General features: G+C 31.6%; 1 protein-coding gene across 6 annotated transcripts in view; it reads left to right on the forward strand.

The window, feature by feature from the left end:
* Positions 1–16352, forward strand: part of LOC125064834 (RNA-binding protein Musashi homolog Rbp6) — a 463574-nt gene that overhangs the window by 23967 nt on the left and 423255 nt on the right. The window lies entirely within an intron of this gene.

Consider the following 16352-nt stretch of genomic DNA (forward strand, 5'->3'; position numbering starts at 1 on the left):
CACACCACATAAAAGTTTCTTAGCTGTCCTTATGTAAGTGCATTATTTTGATTCTCGCACTCTTAATTTCGGAATAACTAGTGTTTCAGCATAGCTGCAATTTATGTATATTATTTACATAATTATGACATATACTTACAAAAGCAGACACATAGGTCGGTTCTTAGATGCAGGCAGACCACATAAAAGTTTCTTAACTGTCCTTATGAAGGTGCATTATTTTGATTCTAGATTTTACTGATGTATACATAATTATCACATTTAAAAGTTCTTTAATGTCATGTAAAACATAAAAAAGTATATTGTTTTGTAGGTAATACTTACGTATTTTTACCGGAACAAAGCTGTTTAGCAAAATTGCACATAATAATAGTGACTAATTCGTTGCCTCCGATTAACGTAATTTGTCTAGTTTTCGGTAAGGTTGATCTATACCGGTTCACATAAGTTCTGTAACTGTCGAAAACCGGTGACAACTGAATTAAAGAGTGTCAGCATTTACTTCCGCGACCGGATAGCAACACTTAACTTGCATATTGTAGATGTTATTTAGAAGCCAGCGCAGACATTAGACAAACTTAACGATATAATTTTTTTTACTATGTGTCGATGTCTCAGTTTATTCGAGAATAATTGGAAATGAAAATATCATGACTCATGACTATTTAAAAATTAGTAAATTTTATTGCCAAGGAATTGTACATTATTTAAAATACAAATTAAAATATTTTGGTCCGAAATTGTTCGTTATTTTCCACTTCACAGTATTAATCTTATTATTAGATGTATTGAGTAAGTTACGTTATTTATAGAGGATTGTTTAACTTGTTTTTGGAAGATTATGGATCCCAGAATCATAAAATGCATAGGTAAATAACTAGTGTGACCGAAACGTTTGGTGATACTAAATACAATTAAATAACATTCATTGTTTATCGAGTTCATTGATTAGAATATATAAAAATATCTATAAATTATTTAGTGTCTCTCGGATAAAAAAAATATTCCTTATAATTATTGTTTTCATAAACCATTATTATAAATGCACGGCCTCGTACGTATATATTTATATCTAATGTCAATCCAGATAATTGTTTCTATTTGTAGATTTATAATTATATTCTTCTTTGCAGCAGTAAAATCAGATTATATCCAATAACATTTTTTTGTATTTAAATGGAAGAAAGAATTCTCCTTTTGAAAAGCGTAAGTAAAAAAAAAAATTATAATACATTAATACTGTAAAATCTATGCCAGTCTTAAAATTATAACGGGGAAATTCAAAATAAAGTAAATTTATAGTTTTTACATGAACCCTAAATAAAATGCTTCATAATGTATTCAAATTTATATAATTCTTTAGTCATATATTTTACCACATCAGTATCTTGAAGTGATATTAAATTCTTAAAACAAAATAAACTTCCCTTTTAGACTCATATAGATAATATATTATATACGGACACAAATAATTTTAGTGAAATGTTGTATTGACTAATGTCTGCGCACGACTCCCAGGCGGAGCGTAATTTGTAATGCGTCATACTTAATATCAATTCGTCTTCGTTATCTCGATTCAAGATGTAACTGAAAGTGACGGAGTTTGCTGAACAACTACGCAATTATGGGTGCCTGAAATACAGTCCAATATATTCAGATTTTAACTTACAATTCTCCGTTAATAGTGAAATGAATCGTAAATGAAGCACGTTTAAGTTTAAATTGCAACTAAAACATAGTCATATTCCCATAGCTCTTAAATTAAACATTATTTTTTTTTGAGATTTATAATTAAATTAGCCACATTGTAGTTATGTGATAATAATTGATGTATCAATATAAACAGATTATACTCGTATTACGATACTGAGCTTTTTTGATATGGTGATATGTACTTGTAGTTCGTATTTTGATAACGAATGACGTGAAGTGCGAAAATCTGATTAACATTATTTGTATTTCACAACAATTGCAACACACCCAGTAAAATGAGCCCAAATATATCTGGCGTCAAGACGACGACATAGTTCATCGTCTTGTTGATAGTGTTTGAGTGGTAGATAAGAATCTGTTGACTCGACTCGACAAAATCTGTGGGTAAAAAATCAGGATGTCGTTGCGATAAAAAATTGTTATCAGCATAAAAAAAAAATTACTTGTACTCCAGATTTACACTAGATAAATAGGATAAAGATATTCTGATATCCACAAGCACATATATAAAGTAATTAATTAACCAATATGAAAGGGCCGTACATTGATTAAATCTTGATACATAAGACGTATTGTTTTTCGTAGCTTTTTATGAAAAATATTTATATAAAAAAGAGCCTGATAGGCACAAGTAATGAATATAACTTTTAAAATATTCCTTCATTTTCATAATAATAGTATCACGATTATTTTTGTTCGATTTCTCAAATTTTACGCAAATTTGATGGATTTTATCGATATTAAATTTTAATATTATTTTTGTTTACAGTTTTATGATGCTCATAACCTCAATAGTATGTTTATATGTTGCAATTTATTTAAAGATATTTGTATCTCATTATGCCAACGGGGTCGGACAGAATTCGCTCCAGGCGCATTCAAAACGAATTTTGTCAAATTTGTAACAGATATACTTATAATATACAGAATTTTGTTTGGAGGTCATTTTTTTTTTTCAAAATATCAAAAACAATATTAATCCAATGTTCATAGATCACAGAGGCAAAGTAAGTATTTTTAATGAAAAAAACAGTAAATTAATCAATAATTATAGTTTTCAGTTTTAATTCTTGCTAAAATAATTGCAAATTTTAATCTGAATCAAAAAATATAAAATATATTAAATAATTATTTATTTATTTAAATAAACAGGAATTTGGTTATAACATTTTATAAAAACCTTCCTGTATTCACGCGAAGTAGGGACAGATAGCGAGATACTCTAGTTAACGAGTACAAAGATACAATAAATATATTTAAACACTTGATTTTGTAAACAATAAGAATTAAAAATTTAAGAAGTTAGTTAAGGGTTATTTATCACAGATCAGATATAAAGTATGAAACATGATATCTGTTATAATTAAATCATTATCAAAACTGTTAAAACTTCGAGAACTTGATTTATAATTATGTTGGTTTATTAAGATTTATTCTGTTTTTTTTTTTTTATTAATGTTAAGTATTTATACTATTGTGTGTGTTTTATACTATTGATAAAAGGGCAATTCTAAAAACGTTTCACGTTGAAATTCCCAAACTATCGAACTGAACAGAATGTTCTTAGTTTGGGATCCTTTTAAAGTCGTTCTTGGCTTTGCTAAGACGTAATAGTTCTCTTATGTTAATAAGACTCGTAATAAGCGAAAAAGTATCAAAAAGAAACATACACAGGGGTCAGTGCAGCTGGCATATGTTATTTAAATGTAGGTATGAATAAATAAGATGCAATATCAGTGCCAGATAACGGCAGTAATTGCCCTATAAAGACGCGAAACGATGTCACATCGCTTAGAAACGCAATTACGTTCGCGAACATGCCCTCACGAACATATTACTAGCTATAAATATTTTTTCCGCCTTTATTGCCGTCCCTTAGATGTTTTGAGTACTTATAAGTCAGTTTTTAAACTTCGTCCCGTATCGATAAAGACTTCATTCTAATTCTTCAACGTGATTCGATGAACTCTACACAAACAATTCATCTATATATTTTTTATATTATATTGGTCTATTCCATTCTGGATATAGATTATACAGGTTTTACATACGACCGTCGGATTGGATGCTTTGAATCGTCTATTGAAGTCGCAGGATTCTATAAATGTTCCTAACTTATGAAGTATTTTTATTCAAGTTCCTACAATTCTGTAATGGTTGCTCGTGAGTCATCACGTTTCGAATAATCCGGAAGCAACTCTTGCAGCCAAATGTATGGCAATATGGAATCGCAAAGGCGTTTTCAGAAAATAGGATATGAGATCATAAACTGTCTTCGCTTCATATGGGTATAAGTTAAAAATTTGGCTGAGGAGTCCATAGCGGGCACAAATGGAAGTGCTCAGAGTAATATGGTCTAGAATGTACGTCGGATTTAGGATATTTCCGAAGCTCTAAGAATAAATACGACGTGAGTTCGCGCTCTCCAGCCATTTTACAATGCTTCTTTCAGTTTTGTAAGTTTGAACGTTATAATAATGTATTCTTAGCACGTGCGTTGTATGGATACATTTAAACTTTTCTAAAGTGTAATAAAATTTAAATTGAAATTGCACTGTTTATGTTTTTAACTAAATTGTCCAAACGTTTTGTAGTTTTCATATAAATACGTCACATATGAAACTAAGCACGTCATGAAAAATTCAAGGATGTTATAAATAAAATAAAAATATATTGATAACCCTTCGCCCGCGTTAAACGGCTTTGCCCCCGTATGTTGAATGGGTTATCTAATGAGAAAATATATTTTTTAAGTAGACTGTTAGATCCTGGAATATGCTATAAAAAAAAACTTTAGCGTTACATAAAAATCATATTATACCATAAATAATGAGATGCAAATTTATACTCGAATAACATGAAGGTTTATATGAGTACATGTAGGGGTAATGTCAAGTGTCAAATTGTAAAATCGATCGGTTCACGAATAGCCGGCTTTAATCTCGCTGAACAGACTTGTCCCGAAGAGGAACCGTCAAGTTTATTCTCTGTCACGCTAGAAACCGAAGCAAGGAATTCGAAGTAGAGCACATTGAAATTTAGCAACTGTCTGTCGAGCCGCATTACGGAGTTCGCTACCGTATTTATAAATATTCTGCCGGCGATTTGAGCTCGTTGAGTTATAGGTCAGGATATTTACAGCTTATTCAAAAATAAAGACAAACTGATTTTTCATGAACTCGAAATAATATCTTTACATTCCAACGTCGGACACGAATTATTTTGTGACTTGATACTATGAGTGGATTTCTTGAACGTCTGCGTTCAGCGCGTGACTCGTTAGTCACCAGTGCTTAGGTAATTATATATTTTTTTGTAAGCATTTGGGATATTTGGCAATGAGAAACTTTCGTAATTGTTTGGTTTTAACGAGTATAATGCAGATATATATTGTTTATTATCATTTCGTTACCTTTTCGTAAACACTTAAGTTCGGGTTTCTGTAATATTTTATTGAGTTCGGGTATTATATGATCATAAAATTATCTTATTGTATTCATTTTATAAGTCAATTTAAAGTAACCTGTACATTTTGATGATTATTTCTGGAATAAAATTTAGAGTTTAAATAAATTTTAAAAATTCAACAACGAGAAGCAGCGTGGTTTAATAATATACGATAAAAAATTTGATATACAAATTTTAGTTAACTTAATAGTTTAAGTACGTTTTGAGAATAATAAACACATATTTAGAATAAATAAATTATGAACCGATTTTATGATCATCTCCAACCCTAGACCACTTAAATACACATTATGTACAAATAGATCCTTGTTAAAATGTATTATATATTAAAGCAATGTAATTAACGGTGCTTCTGATTGAAGAGGAGTACCTCTAGTTTTACGAAGTGCGATGTTTGTGTGATTGGATTCTTGTTAACTACTCAACGACGCTCGAAATGCTGGATGAATTGTAATTAAACTTGGCATAGAAGTCTACTATCTTGGAACAAACCAACGAGTATTTATAAAATTATTAAAAAAAAAGAAACATTTACGTCGAATAAAACCGGTGACAGTACTACTTTTTTATTGAAAATAAATAAATGCACTTAGTGTACGTACGACGTGCAATATTTAAATCTTGAGTATTTATTCTCGCTCTTAATCAGCCAAAAAGTATAACAAAAACGAATACGCAGAGTATGCTAATTGGCAGTTGTCATGTATTTTTTGCAGTACGTTCCTCTATAAAAGCTATTTAATAGAAATAATGCAAAGAAAAAGATACGGTATAAGCTGACGTATGCGAACATAAGCCGTCATTAAAATCAAATTTTGGCACAGATCCAGGCCTTAGAAGATATTGTTTGCCATCTTTGTAGAAAGGATAGTAATAATAATGAACTTTATCGTCAGGCAAAGCACATATATTCTCGGTTTATATCTTATAAATATGATGAGTGAGAGACCATCACTTTGTTACAATAAATCGTTGATCTCAGTTCGTTAAAACACATGTAACATTTATGGCTTATAATAAACTAACTGTTCGAAAGAAAATAATACATTTGATTTTATCTATACTTCAATACTAATATTATAAATGTGAAAGTAGCTCTGTCTCTGTCTTCATGTTGCTGTTTCACGACCAAACCACGAAACCGAATTTAATGAAATTTAGTATAAAGATATCTTGTATCTCTAAGAAAGGACATAAGCTTTTTATGCCTAAAACCTGAACGACGAAAATTCTAAACTTTCTAAAGAACACGACAAAAGGTCAGGATGTGGTAAGCGTCATTGAGTGTAACATAAAATTTAAAGGATACACGGATTAAATTAGCGTATCACCGTGTGTCGATTTTTAATAGAATCGAAGTGAGTTCTTATAGAATAGTACCGCTGAAAGATATTTTACATATTCAAAGTCACTATTAAACTTGTTGCACTTTTAACATATAACAATATGTTTTCAAAGATAAAAGTAGATGATTTATGAAAGTTATTCTGAGGATTGGTCAATAAGATTAAAAGGTTAAGAACAGGCCGCACGTAAATTAGTTTTATGGTCTATGTATCATAATATTAGTCGTTACAATCATATTCCTAATGAAAGGCGTTAGCGCCTATGCGTGTTTGTTTTGTAACGACATTTAGTTCATCTCAAGTCGGACTACTTCCTCAATAAAATATTTACCACACTTATAATGCGATGACTATATAAATATATCTATTCAGATAAAAATTTGTATGTATCATGTATATCAAACCTCGTTGGTCTCTGGTAAATAGAATTAAAAGAACCTTCAACTTTAAAAGTACTACGAGCACAAAACGTTTTAGGCACAAGGTTACTAGGAATATTTGTCCTGCGTTACCCACGCAACTGTTGCTTTTAAAATATCATAATAACGTAAATAAACGACAGTTCCGTATATTTAAAAAGAAAAATATTTTTAAATATGAGAACATATTCTCACTTTAAATTATTTCAATTTTGAGAGTTAAACGTGTCATGTGTTGCGTTACTAGAGAACCCTAAAAAAACGTCGTCTTCGTCGTCGGCAACCGTCCTAAAATAAAAACAACCAACATTGATTGATGTCCAGTTTCATGCATGCTTGTTTTTGACATTTTACCATCATGAAAAAGGAGTGCGAAGCGAAGAGCTCACTATTATTTTCTTTGGAACACGACACTCGAAGACGTTCGGTCACATGAGTTGATGAAGTTATGTTTTTTGTTTTAAAAGGAACTGCGTCGTCACTGTTACGAGCGGAGTAATTATGATGGAACAGAATGAGAGTATTGTGGCACTTACGTCTGAAATAGTTTCGTTTCAAAATTATTTTACTCGAATGATTTTTATTCGAGTGTTTATTTAAAAGAAGAAAGAAAGCTACCAGAAGCAAGTTTTATTTGATATTTTCACGCAGGTTATTGAGTTAGGCGGCTTGCGCAGGAGGCTGGGACGCAATCTCCGGTGGCGGAGAATCTCCCTAGTTTTGACACCCCGCGGGCGCGTTCAACCCTGCTCGCACCTCGCACCGACCCACGCTATCGCACATTCAATTGTTGTACCTGTGACAACTAAATCGATGTTTTATAGAGTTACTGGAATCAGTTTGAACAACGTTGAAAATATTTTTTTTTATATTGAGTACAATAGCACTGGCTGAAATTAATATGCTTAGATAAATATATATCTGTATTCATATTGTGTAAGTAATCAAAGATCATTTATATAAATGATTTAATTTTTAATCTGATATTTTAATAAAGGTATTATCGTAACCTAGTTATTATTAAGTCGTATTAATTTCAAATTTAATATTCGATTATCAAATTCCACGAACAATAAAGGACAATATCTGTCATTTTAAATGAAGATTTGTTTTGAAGGAAATTCGGGGAATATTTTCGATCAGCGCAAAGATCTAGTTTCCGCTGTCGCACGATAAGCAAGTTACTGTCAGAGGACTTTGAGGGGGTGAAGGCTGGGCGGGTAGGAGACAAGTCACCCGTGTAATTAATAAACGAAGCGAACAGAAATTCGAATGGATTCAATGATTTGTGAAAGTATTTAATGCTTCAAGACGCAAAAGACGCGACTAACTCAGTGTGTCATTACGAATATATCATTTGCTTTATATATTATTCAACCCGATTTACAAACATATTACTGTCAGCGAGAACGTGTCAAATGTCGCCGACCGCCTCGTTGTGGCTGCAATAGAATGCAATGTAGACCGTTGAAATCGACCGGACCTGTTTGCTTGTCTGAGTTTTTTTGCAGAAAATGGAACTTTATTATTTCCTCTTAAGGGTGGCAATCGTTTGCAATCGAGAGCTCCAGATATCCTTCAGTAAGCAACAGTTCATTTGTTTCCGTTAGTATTTCGCTTCTGCTTCACAAGTTCTCCAAAGTATCAGATGTTAGATTCTCGGTGATTAGAGAGGCACGACTCTAGCGTCAACCGTTCGAATCTGTGACCAACAAAGCAAATATCTACATACTAAAGTTAGCTTTACGGAGCCCTCGTTATCTTTTTTACAAATATTAAACGTTTAAGTAAACTTGACCCGTTAAAAGCGTGAAGTATTTTGTCACGAATTAACTGTAAGGTGAAAATAAAACTTACATATTACTTTATTCGTAATTTAACGTCTTGCTAATTTAAAAATAAATATTTTCTAAAATGGTCTCGTTAGTGTTGTGGTTACTTTATAGAGATTTCAATCTCTAGTCGGATTGGGAAATTTTTTTGTCAAGAATTTCTCAGTAGCATCCAAGAGTTAGTTAGCATTTAGTGTTTAGAGGTCTTTGGTTCTAAGCCTCACCACACTTCTTTCTATGGGAATGAGACAGCAGAGTGCGACTGTGTGTGTGCAATTTATTTCCTGCACATTAAATATTACTTATAGATTGATATTTTTAAAAGTTTTTGCTTTCAATAAAGAATGATATTTACGTGATGTTATTATAATGCATTCATTTAAAATGTAGAAGGATCTAATCACGGTGCTATCCAGATGAACGCTGTCGTAAAAGATAAATGAGGTCGAATAACGCATAAATAAAAATCATTTCTCTTTTATAACAGTCTATAAGAAAACAAATGTTACGTAAAAAGTGATAAGAGCAAATGACAGATATGCATATCAAAGGTCACTAAGAAGTTTAATCTTTACAGACTAATTGTTTAATAATTACTATTGTGTTATGCTAGGTACCCAGCTAATTTCTATTAAGAGACTTGTCTGCATTAAATTCAAGTCGTAGCGATTCGAATTGACTTTCTTTCTTATATTTTTGACCAAGTGATTTATCACATAATTAGTGTTTAAAAATATATATAAAAATCAGTTTATTTCTTTATATACAGAAAGGTAGAAATTGTAAACTATATAAGTATCTTTCTTTAAGAGTTAAATTACTGTACAATTATGTTTTGTTCATTACAAATCATAAAATATTCTTTAATGTTACTTTTTAGAATTTCATTAAAAATTTTCTACTAAAGAATTTTGCTGAATGAAATATTGCCTCAAAACTAAACCACATACGTATACATATGTGTGCATGAAAAAGACGTTAACTCAAGGGTTTATGAAAAAGAATCGCGAGGAAACTTGTAAACGTCGGAATAAATTTTTACACGTCATTATGTATGTCCGTTTATCTGTCATAGCGTGACACATGAAATATATATAAAATACGAGAACTCAATACTGATTGTTGAATTTTATCTATCACACCAAACGAAACTATAATAAAATAGACACGAATATAAAATTACAAATCGAATTATATATGACTATATTTACAAATTTCTGGGTAGGAATTTTGATTCCAAATCTTCATAGTTAGTGTCTTATAAGAACTAAAATGTAATAACAAAAGTTTCCGCCAGCGGCTTGGCCTGCTTATAAGGGAAAGGGGGCAAATATTTAGTATTAAGACAAGGTTATATGCTGTCTCTATTCTAAATTCCATCAAAATACGTTAAACCATTTTTGCGTGATTAACTAATATCCAAACGTCCAAAACTTGCACATTTATAATATTAAGTAGGATTATAATTAAGTATTCAGTGAGTATTTCTAGTGTAATCGCAGCGTATGTTTTTCCTTTAAAAATACAAAAACCATTGCGACAATTTGAGAAAATCTTACCGAAGGATTAGGTTTCAGTCCCAGCCGAGATAATAACTGTAATGCTTATGTATTTTCGAGTGTTTGTTCAGGACTCCGGCTCGTTATTTTGGTTTCAAATAGACAATCCCGGCAAAACAATGTGTTTGTATGGAATGCTATGTTTTCGTGGTTGTTTAATGTTTACATTGCTAACAAAATCTGATTTATCAGTTTTTTATTTGCACAATTTCAATCGAAAATTCATGTTTGCTGTATAACGAAGGGTGTTAAATTTTTGCTTAGTCATAGAGAATTTTTATATATAATTTCCGACATATATTTTATATTTTAAGCAGAGAATTAACAAATTAATTAAAATACAAAACCATAATTAACCAGAAATACAATTAAACTATGTCAGGTCTCTGTAAATAAAAATGTCGCAGTTCGCAGTTGGATGAGATTATTAACTAATGTTTATTTATTTATTTAAAAGACACACCATCGGCATATACACAATAAAATAGTAGTTAATAAAAGAACATCAGACTCATTCTGTGTTGTACACCATTACAGGCGTGTACGACACTTGCTACAATAAGAATATCAAATTAAAAAAAATATGTGAGACAATATTTTGACAAAAGTGTGATTTCTATAATGGAGTTACCACAATGGATCTCATTTTAAAAGCGAACGAAAAAATCTTATAATAATTGTAATAATTTGTATTTTTGTTTGCAATATTTGATCTAACATGTAATATTCATGTGTTTTGGCATATCGGTTATAATATTAAATAAATTAAAAAAAAAAGATTTTACACATTGAGTGCAGTTTTATGCTTATGTTCATTTGCACAATACAAACAGATACACTTAACTTTTATATTTTAAATCATAATTATGTGTGTTTTTGGAGAAGGTCAAACAGGACAAAAAATCCGCATGATTGACATGTTAGGTAGGGACATTACGATACGTTTTCAAATAAGCGTACACAATGCTCTCACTGTTCTATAACCAATCAAGATTATTTTTCTATATAAATTTGTTTTTTATGGCATTGGTTGACGGACGAGCATATGGGCCATCTAATGATAAGTGGTCACCACTGCCCATAGACAAAGGCGCTGTAAGAAATATTAACCATTCCTTACATCACCTATGCGCTACCAACCTTGGGAACTAAGATGTTATGTCCCTTGTGCCTGTGATTACACTGGCTCACTCACCCTTCTAACCGGAGCACAACAATACAGAGTACTGTTATTTGGCGGTAGATTATCTGTGGGTGGTACCTACCCAGACGGGCTTGCACAAACATTTGTGATACAAAATGTTTGCGAAATTTGTTTTTAATATCATAATAAAAGATAATGGTCTTATTATACATATATTATAAAAACTTCAAGAGCCAAAATAGCACAGTGGTAAGAACACGTGATTTTTTATCGAACGTTCAAATTCAGACAAGCACCACTAAAATTTCACATACGGTAAAGGAAAACATCGCGAATACCCAAATGCGTCGAATAAAAAAATCCACATCTGTACCCTTCAGTCAATATTGGAGCAGCGTGCTGGAATAAGTACCAAACCTTTTCTTAAAAAAGGAGAGGACTTCTTACCCCAGCGGTGGGGCATTCGATTCTATTCCTTTTTGTTTTATAAAAACTGCAGTTCTGTATTAATAAACATTCATCGATCTGCATATATTTTGATATTCAAAATTATATTAAATTTTATTTAAAAAAAAAAAATTAACATTTAGACCTTAAACATACAAATACGTATTAAAAATAATTACTTAAATGAATATATATATATTTTTTCAAATATTTATCAAATTAATATTGTACACATAATCTTTCGTCGTAATGGCAACATATAAGCCCTCATAATCATGTATTGTGATGTACGTATAATGTTGTCAATCACTGGTAACAATTAGTTTAGCAAATATGTCACCCGCATGTATTCTGACTTAGTATTGCTCATTATAGTTTTCGAAGAACAGTCTTATTGTAATCCAAATCAATTGGATATATTAAACTTATATCAATCCGGCTAAATAATTCATACCAGGAAAAAGTCCCTTCACCTGATATGATGAGAAGGTTTGAATGATATTCTACTACGCCACTCTAATACTATTAGATCGACTAGTTATTCGATGTTTTACCTTTTGTTGCGGAGCATCGGAGCATTGATAGATTAACAGCACAAAATGAACACGTGAAGACTTCGAAACTCATCTAGGTTTATTTGGGAACGGTTAATATGTATATTTGCTCACGCAAAAAACATATTTTTGAAACGTTCTTCCAAAATTTCTTGAAAATTAATTTAAATCATGTTCAGTTAAACTTGATACAACTTGATGTTATTAACCGATAAAAGTTACGACTTATACATAAGATGAGGAATACAATGTTGTTCTAAACGATGGTTTTCGAATTAGCCAATAAATCGTTACGAGTTGACAGCGACTCAGCAGTAAAACGTACGACAAGGTTTTTTAATCGTTGTTTATCTTATTCCCACGCTCACATCGATATCTTGCGGTCGTCCCAGAACTCTATCTCGCGAGCAAATCGATTTATTATTGAGTTTAAGGTTTATCGTTATTATGTGCGAACTGCGAACGCTTATTTATTGGTTTGCCAATAATGTTGCAATGTGCAAATTCATAACATTTAACCGTACTTCAAAAGCAATATCTCTTAGCGTCTCAATAAAATCTTTGATCGATTAATTACCTTTTATCTGTTTTCAATGAAAATATTGAAATATTAGTTCCTCTTCTCCGTTATAGTTGATTTGAATATAGCGTTATCGTTCCAATCCGTCTTACACTGACGTACGAGTAAATCGCTTTTCCACAGATTTTCTGACTCCAGCTTCACCGAAGATGTTTGCATAAGCTAAGGTCTTCCGAACAATCGATCACTGTCATAGAAATGTACCCGCCTGTATTATCATCAAGGAACATTGACCTCTTTAGTACTATATTTCGTAGCTCACACACACAAGAAAATCACTAAACCTATTATACAATACGATAACATCACACATGCGTAATTCGTAGCAACTCCTTATCTAGTTTGTTTTGTAGTTGTAACGATAACGTAATCCCTCTTTGGTAACAAATTATTTATTTTACGTCGCATTAGATTGGTTTTTTTAATGATTTAGGCTAATTTTATAAGAAAAAAATGATAAATGTTTCAAAAATACTTTACCAATGAGAAAGTACCACTAAAAGAAATAGTCTCTGTCTGAGTTACTATAAAGAGTAAAAAAAAATCTCCATTACAGTATCATATTTACTCTATTAGAGATTATAGTGAACTATCACATTCGATGGGTTAAATAAATAAAAACAAATTTTGCCATAACTACTAAAAGTGAGCGCAAAATTAACTCAAAATTCTCAATCAGTTGTAAGGAATCGGTAAAAAATGTAATTTAATTCAACATACAAACATTGACCATTAAAAGGTTAATCTACCCAAAGTTTTGTTCAATGTTTGTCAATAGTTTTACTGATAAGCTATTAAGTAAAACAATTGGCTAACGATTACAGCTGCGTGCCAATGTGATAGTTTATGTTAGAGGTGTTCCTCGATATTTTTTCCCCTGCAAAACAAACATTGCCAGATATCTCTTGTTACGATAATTTTTGGACTAAGACAATAATTTTGAACAAATTTCATCTGAAAATAAAGATACCAATGTTAGGAAACCCAAGGTGTGACTGTGCTATAGCAACGCTGAGACGACACACGCACTAACGACGATGACTTGTATCTCGAAGACGTGACGAACCAAACGGATACCGCTTTAACGTGGTAGTGGCATTTTAAATCAGCAATTTCCTGGTGGTTACTTCCAGCCCAATTTGAGCGAGACCAAGGTTCTGGTAATAGATAATGGAATTGTAAAAAGGGCACTTTGAGGGTAGAATTCAAGACTAATTAAGTTAGAAACGAGGTCATAATTATACCACAACTTATCAGCAAACTAGACAACGGACACAGCACAATTTGCATGGAATCATGTCCACTGAACTAAAGACCAATAAAGCATTTTTAGTCCTAAATGTATATGGAATAACTGTCTATGATCTTGAAAGTTTTCAACTACAAAAAGTTGTCCATAAGTATTAGTAATAAAAAAAAAGTGGAATGAATTTATTTGATTCTGATTATTGTCGATCTTAGGTAGACTGTGTGAACGTTATGCCTATTGCTGCTCTCTTACTTATATAACAATAGCTATGTAATGTTTTGGGGTGATCGATCGGAACTGATTTTTACATCAAGAGATGCTTTAATAGGAATGTGTTACACAAAGGTACCAACCAAATTACCCACTACTATGTGCTGACTATATTTTAGTGCATGATAAAAAAGCATCAGATGTAGCGTCCAATGTTATTTTGTTATGTCGTTACCAACAAGTGGTTAAGAAGTCCTGACCTTCATCCCATAAATGACATAATATGGGTTACCCTTAAATAGAAGACTAGAGCTTAAGATCTACCTCCTACAGCTTAAGGAGAATAAGAAACTGGTATCAGTATAAGTAATATTAGATAAAATCATGACAAAATGTTGTAAAAATAGCGAATCAAATAACATATTCTTATTTGTTATTCAAGCTCAAGAGTAGTTCTAAGAAAACATGTCTATATAATATACTAGAAGTAAATTTAAGTTTAAAAGCAATGCTATATCGTCTGTTCGCATTGCACTTAGGTAGATACTGAATATGGTAATGAGGTGATAAACGACAAGTTAACAGGCAGCTACCGAGTTATCTGTGCGATGTGAGATCTCAGACTCCTGTACTTAGATGTCTTATCTAAATCTTGAGTAATTCAAGTATACACATTCTATATTCTTTGAAACATTTCAGTTCAATATTATTTTATTTATAATTTGTAATATTGTTTTTAATCATACTAAAATTATTACTAGTAGTCATAAAAGGTGACTAATATTTTAATATCACTTTGTGTGTTCAAAAATTTTTTAGTTACGGTAATTGCCTGACCATTTAAGGAGCCATATACTATCGGTTTATACTACCGATAGGGTTACGTCTTGAACCATCTTTGAGGTGCCAGAGTGTCTCTTGAAACCTCTATTTTGAGGATCGCCAAAACACTGCTTGCACCCGAGCGCTCGTTGTTCTTAACACTGGTCTGCATTTAGTTAGTGTTAGTGCCTAAGGTACTTGATTTAATAATATTTTTTATTATTTAATTTTCCTTTACTAGTAGCTTACTATTTATAGCCGATCTATTATATTATTACTATATATTTATTTTTGCTCACACACATTTAAACTTCTGCTGCTAACCACTTGGGATAGGCTTCTTCTATTGTTTAAAGAGGTTTGTAATTCGACATTCGACCAAGGATATGCATATAACGGACAAACTTTCACCTGAGTTTTGCATATATCCTCACAATGTTTTCGTGAAAATGGTCTTTCATTTGCTTAGCTTTAAACCGGGTTTTCCGTAAACTTGTTACGAGCACGACTTCTGGACCATCACGATACACCTAAATGGATTTAAATAAAATTTGATGGATAGGTGTTCATCGTCTTGGATTAGCATATAGAGTACTTTCCATCCTGGAAAAATGAACAATTCTTGAGTAAATAAATAATCATTATATGACATGTAAATGAAGTCGCGGTTAGTGCTAGTTGATAATGAGAAAGATACAAGTTTCTATAAATTACGTAATATAACTTTATAGATACCCTTCCACCTTTTGTCAATAACATCAATGGCAATAATAATAATGTCTTTATTAATTGTATCAATACGGTCGCGTTATGTGTATATATATTAAGTGCTCTTTATTCGAGAATAGTTACATTCACCCGGTTATTATGTTGCTTTACATTTGATGGCGGCCAGAGACTTTCTGTAAACATATCATACTATGTTTATACAAACATCGTCTTTTAAAACGTAAGCCACCGCGTTTTAAATGAGATGCCCGCGTTGAGATACAAGTGCTGTATATTTTTC

The sequence above is a fragment of the Vanessa atalanta genome, chromosome 6 (genome assembly GCF_905147765.1).
Source record: "Vanessa atalanta chromosome 6, ilVanAtal1.2, whole genome shotgun sequence".
In the NCBI taxonomy this organism is placed as follows: Eukaryota; Metazoa; Arthropoda; class Insecta; order Lepidoptera; family Nymphalidae; genus Vanessa; species Vanessa atalanta.